This window comes from Gigantopelta aegis, chromosome 8, assembly GCF_016097555.1.
Source record: "Gigantopelta aegis isolate Gae_Host chromosome 8, Gae_host_genome, whole genome shotgun sequence".
NCBI lineage: Eukaryota > Metazoa > Mollusca > Gastropoda > Neomphalida > Peltospiridae > Gigantopelta > Gigantopelta aegis.
Window position 1 is genome coordinate 5,759,097 of NC_054706.1, and position 8,883 is coordinate 5,767,979.

The window sequence follows — 8,883 nt, forward strand, 5'->3', positions numbered from 1 at the left end:
AATGTAGTACCAACATGCTTAGCTCGAGTCACCTCTAGCCCTATCATGCCTATGTAACATATGTTGTAAGGTAACAGGTCGTTTCGCCCTTATTACTAGTTCACCCGAGTCGTTTTGAGCAGGGTTGATTAATACCTCTAACCGAGTCGTTTCGCCCCATGTTTCATTTCGCCCTAATTTTTACTTTGTTAATAAAGTACATTTATTCATCAATTCGTCCTACATCCATTGATTTTTACATGTCAGACATTGCAATCTATATTGCGTGTTTATATTTACAGATAAAAATAATATCATAATTTTTTTTATTTCCATCATTTACTCAAGCCATATACACGAAATACGTACAGGCCTTAGATAATATACAGACAATGTAATCACATTAATAATTAATTTATGAACAGTCACACTGCATACTACTACTGAGTCTGATGTGCTGTGGTTTCTTATTAAGTATACTACATACCCAGCTGAGGTTCAAACGCCGAGTACGTTATGTTTATTTTGCCTAGCTTCAGCTGACAGAAAGTAAACAGCTGATAAGGCATTAATATCCAAAGACAGAAAATTACCTAATATTTGGTAATGAATAATGAATAAACTGAAGAAACAAAAATACTTCAAAATTATATAATAAATATATTTACTTTTTGGGGGGGCAAAACGACTCGGTACTAATCAGATTTAGGGCGAACCAATGCTGGGTGAATAGGAACATGGGCGTAACAACGCAGTGTTCGAAATGGTTTAAGGGCGAAACGACCCAAATTCATGTTGTAAGGAAGGGCTTGAGAGGGCTCTTTCAAGTGTTTGTAATATCTTCTTTACTTAAAATAAAGTCAGCAATTTTTACATTTAGATTATGAATTTTGATTTAACAACAAAGACTAAAATGAGAAATAGAAAATCATGTCAAATATCTGATAACGGACCTTTAAAATTTTGTTTACGTTCTATTTTCGTTGCTTCGTAACAATGAAACTCACCAAATATAAAACAACCAGCATTACGCGACTCCGTCAGTTTAAATATTCACGACATGCTGTTTAAAGCATTGTCGTTATGATACATTTACGCTGCCTGTGATGTTCAACCATATAAAATAACTAGCTGTTATAAATAATTATAATCTATGACGATATCTACTTGATAAAGTTGTTATTGAAAAAACATTTATTATTTCCTGGAAATGGATAAATAGATCCCAAGAGTTGTCCTTCTTGATTGATCTTTTTCGTGTGAAATACGTCCGTATTTTGAGTATTTTCACGCGGCACCGAGAAAACGCACATGACCTAGACCAGGGCCCATATTTTCGAAGCAATCTTAGTCTACGAAATCATAAAATTATCGTAAGCTATGACGTCACTATGGGGTGTGCTGTAGTGACGTCACACCCTACGATGGTTTCACGATTTCGTAGCGCTAAGATAGCTTCGAAAATATGGTCCCAGGGCCGTACGCTGATCAAAATCAAAGGCCGTGGTATGTCTGTGGGGTGGTACATATAAAAGATCCCTTGCTGCTAATCGAAAAGAGTAGCCCTTGAAGTGGAGACAGCAGGTTTTCTCTCTAAATATATAACCGTAAAATAAAATGTGTTGAGTGCGTCGTTAAATAAAACATTTCCTTGAATTTCCCAGTAGGCCTACAATTCCCAACATGCGCTTGAGAAAATGCACCCGATACTTCGAGCCTGTCGCAAGATGGTGGGCGTTTGTTGGGTGCATATGAACCACGTAGGCCTACACGACAGTATTTATATAAGTGGCACCATTAGATACTGAGCATGCAATATCTGAATAGAAATTGGGGACTTTCATATCCTTCCGCAGTACACACCAACTATCAGACTGATGATCATTTGTGTGTCAACTCATCGTAGATGTCTCGTGTTAAACCATCTATGCATTGCCTTGTTTAAAGGTCCACAATCATGGCACATTATTAATACACAATATATATAAGAAATACATAAAGATTACATTATTAAACATAAAAAAAAAAAAAAATACCACCCCAATTATTAATAAAGCGACTTTTTGTAAAACGCTTGGGGAAAAAATACTGACCCAGTCGATCTGACCTGTGACATCACATCAGGTGAATTTCACTCATTCATTAGTAGTTTAGCATGACAACAGCATGTAATGATTCTTCGGAAAATAGCTAATTCTTATCGGAGGTTAGTTTGGACATTTCGGCAAAGCACAAACGGCAGCCTGTTGTCAGTTTCAGCGTTTGCCGATTACAAATTGTAGGGTTCGTTTTAAAAAATTAAAAGAGAAATCTTGCGCTGTACGAACATGGGCGGATCCAGGAAATATTTTTAGGGGGGGACCAAAAAAGAAGGGCACATTGACTCGTCAAAAGGGCACCTTACTACAAGTTTTGATATTTACAATTAATATGAATTCCTACAGTTCTACGTCATAATATACTAGCAATAATGAAGTAAATTGGCGTCACTCGCGTTAGAACCTCAATGGGGCCCCATTGAGACTCAATAACACAGACACATATCTGCAAGCTTGCGCATGTACACGAAAATCTTGATTTCATTTATCTACAATATAATTATTGTTTACTTAAAAAAAAAAAAATTCTACAAACAAAAAGGGCACTTGGACATTTTGAGGGCACTTGAACAATTTTTGGGGGGGGACGCGTCCCCCTGGTCCCCCCCCCCCCCCTTGGATCCGCCCATGACGAAGAACGTTCGTTTGAGGATACGGTACTAGAGTCTTTAGTTAAAACCGGTTTGATCTTGACAACGTATTATCGACAGTCGTACCTTCCTATTTCAGAATTGATATTTTATAAAGTGTTAATAGAACTTTCAAAGTTTAGTTTGTATACTAGTAACACGTTAATCATGTATATATTTTTTTTAATAAAATATACTAAAGTAGACAATGAACGTTTTCACTTCTTAATTTTACGTGTTAAAATCGACAAATTCAAATAAATATTATTTCGTTTGGAAAGGGTAAAGTTGGGGGGGGGGGATGTTTAACGACATCAAAGATAAAGCATATTGATTTAATAAGCATCCGACCCCAAAACCGTAAATAAAATGTGTTGAGTGCGTCGTTAAATAGAACATATCCTATCCTTCCTTCCATCTGCTGTTGGATGTCTAACATTTGGTAATTTTGACATATAATCTTAGAGAGGAATCGGGTGCATGTGCAGGGGGAGGGTATTGGAGGTCGAAACCCTTACTTGCCCAAGCTTAAAAAAAATTGAAATGTATTTTTGAGGGGTTTTGGCCCCATATAAACTTCGCTTAACACAGTCTATAACCCCAACCCCGCTGAAATCCCTGAACACGCGCCTTGGAAACCAGCTACATTTTTTTTTTTAGCAAGTGATTGTTTATATGTACCATCCTGGCACAGACAGGATATCACATACCATGGTCTTTTTGTATACCCGCCGATAGGGATCGATCCTAGACTGACCGCGCATTTCCAAAAAACACCTTTTATGTCTAAGTAATGAATAAAAATAACATATAGTCTTGAAAAATGTTACGTAAATCGAACACAGTATCCTCTTCCTCTACCCCTAGAGCGTTACGTAATTAGTAACACCCCCTTACATGTAACGCGTATGCCAACAGCGGGCCACTGTCAAAATTTCAAGGCAAATCCCCCACTCACCGACCCCTGGAAAGGCGTTGTACCAGGTCATGTCATAAGGTTTTACGTGCACATTCAGAACAGGCTGTTGTAGCGCACACTTGTCGTGGGCACAAGAGCCGGGTTTGGCCGGCTCTTCCATCCATGACAGGAAAGGTGGGGGGAGGGGAGAGGAGGGATCGCCTGCACTGGCAGGTGCAAGGGAGCACCAGCAGTCCGATCGAATCGGTAGCAGGCGGGTGGGGGTGGTGGTGGTGCTATGGAATTTTGAATGGAGCAGTTAATGCCAAAGAGAAAAGGGTGCGCAATTTTGATTGAGGAAATTTGGCGCAATTTTGAACGGTCGGTCGAAAGGTAAATGGCCGAGCTAATATAGGTTTTGATATTAGTGAATCGAGAGTAGTTGGTTAATTATAGACCTCTATGATGCTGTGGTGTCTCCCTAGGTTGCCCATAGGGCCCTTATAAAGGGCCTGACCGCTTCTGGCCGTGGCATGACAACCCAGGGGAGACTCGTGCAATTGTGTAGTTGGCACTGGCAGGCAAGGCTTTGTACCATACCTCTATGGATATAAATATGTTTTGGAGATATGAGACGACCCCTCAATCAAGACAGTTAAATTTGTTCAAAAAACCGGCGTCGTGGCAGGCCATCGGTCTACAGGCTGGTAGGTACTGGGTTCGGATCCCAGTCGTGGCATGGAATTTTTAATCCAGATACCGACTCCAAACCCTGAGTGAGTGCTCCGCAAGGATCAATGGGTAGGTGTAAACCACTTGCACCGACCAGTGATCCATAACTGGTTCAACAAAGGCTATGGTTTGTGCTATCCTGCCTGTGGGAAGCGCAAATAAAAGATCCCTTGTTGCCTGTCGTAAAAGAGTAACCTATGTGGCGACAGCGGGTTTCCTCTAAAAAAATCTGTGTGGTCCTTAACCATATGTCTGACGCCATATAACCGTAAATAAAATGTGTTGAGTGCGTCGTTAAATAAAACACTTCTTTCTTTTTTTTTGTTCAAAAATTGCGAAATCTCACGTGATCTCTTGTTGGGGAATTCTATATTTGTGATAAGCCACTGAAAACCGAGATCGGTACGAGCCCATCAAAAGTGTCCCACTTTCAAAATACTGCCTTTGTGTTTGACCTGGATAAGCCAGCGTAGTGAAACCAATGCGGAGTGCGGCGTCATATATGCACCAAACGTAATTGGATTTTCTGTTCTGTATGCTTAAATAATAAAAATATTCCAGGGAATGTAGTTTTAACATATATAAATGCATCGTGTTGAACAAGGGGGATAAAGAACAAACGTCTTGGTGCCATTCCCATCGACCATCTTAGATAATTGTCGTAATCCCCAGGTGTGAAGTGGTCATTGCAAATCGAATTCCATCTTGACGGTCTTTTCCAATACGCACGTGTTCGGTTTAAGAACTGTTTCCGTGCAAACTATGTCGGTTTGTCTTTCGGAAAAATATGCAAACTTCTTTTGCCTTTAACTGAGCTTTTGTACATCCATACGCCGAACAATGGTTTACCACGTTTCACATTTGAAAGATATCTTCAAAATAATATTCCAAACATACAATTCAATTCAATAGAATAACATTTTCGCGTTTTAAAATGCACGTGTTTTACTTCCATGTAAAATGTTTGAAAGGCTGCGAATCGCCTTTGATGTTATGCCTGTTGTCGCGTTACGAGGTCTCGGAGTTCAGAGACTTTTTGGCAAGCGATGGTGAAAATGCGACTTTTTATTGCGAATATATTAAAAACGGGTACATTTTTTAAAATTTATTTTATTAATACTTCATATATATTGTAAAAGGTATACGTTCATGCCAAACAATAGTGAATTACGTTTTTGATAAATGTAGACCTTTAACAAAATAACAAAGCAGGATTCGAATTTCACCACGGCACCGACGGCAATTGCCGTAGGTGCCCTCCTTACTTGCTGTTATGCCGCGGAAATTAACTGTGTCGACGGCAAGAAAAATGCCGCACTGCCTTACCTGGTTTGCCTCCGTGCCCTTCGAATTTTTTTTTATTAAAACCTAGTATTTTATTATTTAGAAATGACACAAAATGTAACATGAGAAATCACATCTAGCGAAGTGGGACTGTTTGTTGACACACGAAGTGACAAGTCATTTATACCAGGATGTAAAACAAAACGTGCTAAAATGTCCATAGAAATAACGTTATTTACAGCAGTTTAAGTTGACGATATTTATAAATATATTCTTTGTGACTTACACATTAGTGATTTCAAATATCATATTAACCAATATGTCTTTTCGACTTGGCAAGATGTTTAGGACGTTGCGGTCACGCACAAGTTTCATTCTTTCAAGTCAGTCCTGAGAGAGTGGCAGTCCTTCCGCATGCGGTGCAGGAAGGGTGAAGTAGTCCTATGCTGTGCCCGCATATTTGAAGCATTCAATTATTTTAACCCTCTAGTGCCCAAGTAGTCAAAATAAATACCCCCCCCCCCCCCCCCCCCCAAAAAAAAAAAAAAAAAAAAAATCATATTTATTCAACTTACAGGTATTAGTGTACATTGAACACTTCCATGTTGAGTTTTTAATTTTCATAAATTTGTATATACTTTTAATAATCTTGCATATTTGCTACATTGGGCATTTAAGGAAAATGTAGCATATATGCTAAATGTTATTAACCTTGTAAAATACATTATTATGGCATATACCTGTATACAAAATAACCATTAGAGTCCAAGAATATACGGTGTTATAAGTTTTGTCTCAGAAACTTTATAGAAAGTAAATTGCCTTCGCGCCCCTCTTACTTGCCTTCGCGCCCCTCTTACTTGCATTAGTGCCCATCGAAGGCAACACTTGCCGTGCCCCCCCCCCCCCCCCCCCCCCCCCCCCCCCCCCTGCAAAGTCGCGTTTGGAATCTGCAGTACCAGGCAATGCCACTTTGGCCTGAACAAGAATTTCAACTCAACCACCGTCTTCCAGACAGGCATCTATTATAGACAATATTCTTCTCAATATGAAATCCTCCCGAGAATTACATGACAAAGTGATCTTCGCCATGGCTTTCTGGCAATTCTCACTGCATTTGTTTGGCAATGGTGTAGAGGGGATGGCTATCTAGGGAAGGAAAGAAAGAAATGTTTTATTTAACGACGCACTCAACACATTTTATTTAGGGTTATATGGCGTCAGACATATGGTTAAGGACCACACATATTTTGAGAGGAAACCCGCTGTCGCCACTACATGGGCTACTCTTCCGATTGGCAGCAAAGGATCTTTTATTTGCGCTTCCCACAGGCAGGATAGCACAAACCATGGTCTTTGTTGAACCAGTTATGGATCACTGGTCGGTGCAAGTGGTTTACACTGAGCCTTGCGGAGCACTCACTCAGGATTTGGAGTCGGTATCTGGATTAAAAATCCCATGCCTCGACTGGGATCCGAACCCAGTACCTACCAGCCTGTAGACCGATGACCTGCCACGACGCCATCGAGGCCGGTATCTAGGGAAGGAGAGGAAAGGAAATGTTTTATTTAACGATGCACTCAACACATTTTATTTACGGTTATATGGCGTCGGGCATATGGTTAAGGACCACACAGATATTAAGAGAGGAAACCCGCTGTCGCTACCTCGTGGGCTACTTTTTCGATTAGTAGCAAGGGATCTTTTATATGCACTATCCCACAGACAGGATAACACATACCACGGTCTTTGATATACCAGTCGTGGTGCACTGGCTGGAGCAAAAAATAACCCAATATGGACCTACCGACGAGGATCGATCCCAGACCGACCGCGCATCAAGCGAACGCTTTAACACTGGGCTAGGTCCCCCCCCCCCCCTCCCCCAGGGACTATCTAGCGTCATGGCGGAAATCTGACCAGGATTGAACTACAGCTTGTCGGATTACATTCATTGCACCAAATATGGAATAATCAGAAAATGAAAATAGATGTGGCAGCTCCAAAAGATGTTTAGTTTGCACCTACGACTTCCACCGACTTAGCAATCTAATAATAGGCCTATCTACTTTTAATGACTCATAACCTCGATCAGTATCATTTTCTTGGATAATTGAAATCAGAGATTAGTAGGGCTACTTATATTTTCTTATTTAGATTATCAATTTCTGAACATCTGAGTGTTTCTTGTCATCTTGGTGTTTGTAATGTGGCGAAATACGTAAAGCATAATTCCAAAAACGTAAGAAGCCTACCTCTGAAAAGTAATGTTTATGGAGACGAGCTCTGGTTTAATGTTAGAGGGTGTTTCCCCGTTTCAATGTCACAGACTCGTGTTTGGCTTTTTTGTAGCTTTATACAGATGAGTTACAGGTTTGTAGATTAACTAAATTTATAGTGTTAATTTTCACAGGTTGAAACTAGGGTTTGCGACTCACATTTTAAACAAATTGTAACACTAGAACTATTGAGATACGTGCTTACAATAAATTGTAGGCCTATTCAGTTTATGGTATGCTCATTGTAAAATCCTAGCTACGGCCTTGTAATTTGCATATTAAAAAAATATACGCTGCGTATGCTATAGTTGTTGGGTTGTTGTTGTTGTTGTTGTTGTTTTTTTTGTTTTTTTGTGTGTTTTTTTGTGTGTTTTTTTGTTTTTTTCAAAGACATTATAGTAAATCTGAACGACAAAACCGTACCACTAATATATGATCTCCGCACAATGCAGAGTCGAATGGGTATTTGTCAAAATAGTTGATCGTTTAGCTATTATAAAATAAGCGCATAGACCACTTGTGTCATGACTAGCAGCAGGGGCATTAATGTGCAGTGGTAAAATGTCCGCCTGATGCGCCATCGGTCTGGGATCGATCCCCGTCGGTGGGCGCATTATATATATATATTGTTTCTTTCGTTTGATGATGATGATGATAACTAGTTTAACGTGCCCATATACCACTAGGGTTTCGAACACGCCCATTAGATCGGTTGCCTGACTCGGGATGTGTGTGTGTGGGGGGGGGGGGGGGGGTAGTGTTGAAAATGGGCATAATTTTTAAAATAGCAATTAGTAAAAAGGTTAATAGAATAATTTTAAAAAAAAGAAGAAAAAAATTACAAGCCAAAAATAAAAATAATTGACTGCTCGGCCGAATATTTATATAATTTGGAGCTGTGCACGTAAAACCCTATGACCTGACCTGACCTGGGTTTTTTCCCGACCACGGTCGGGCTGCTGGTGCTCACTTGCACCTGTCT

The 8,883-nt window shown here is 39.9% G+C and overlaps 1 protein-coding gene across 1 annotated transcript in view; it reads right to left on the reverse strand.

The window, feature by feature from the left end:
- LOC121378828 (probable E3 ubiquitin-protein ligase HERC4) overlaps positions 1-1,279 on the reverse strand; it is an 82,234-nt gene extending 80,955 nt beyond the window's left edge. The window contains exon 1 of the mRNA XM_041507163.1: positions 987-1,279. The gene's annotated coding sequence lies outside the window, so the exon portion shown is untranslated. The remainder of the gene's footprint in view (positions 1-986) is intronic.
- Between the last annotated feature and the right edge of the window lie 7,604 nt (positions 1,280-8,883).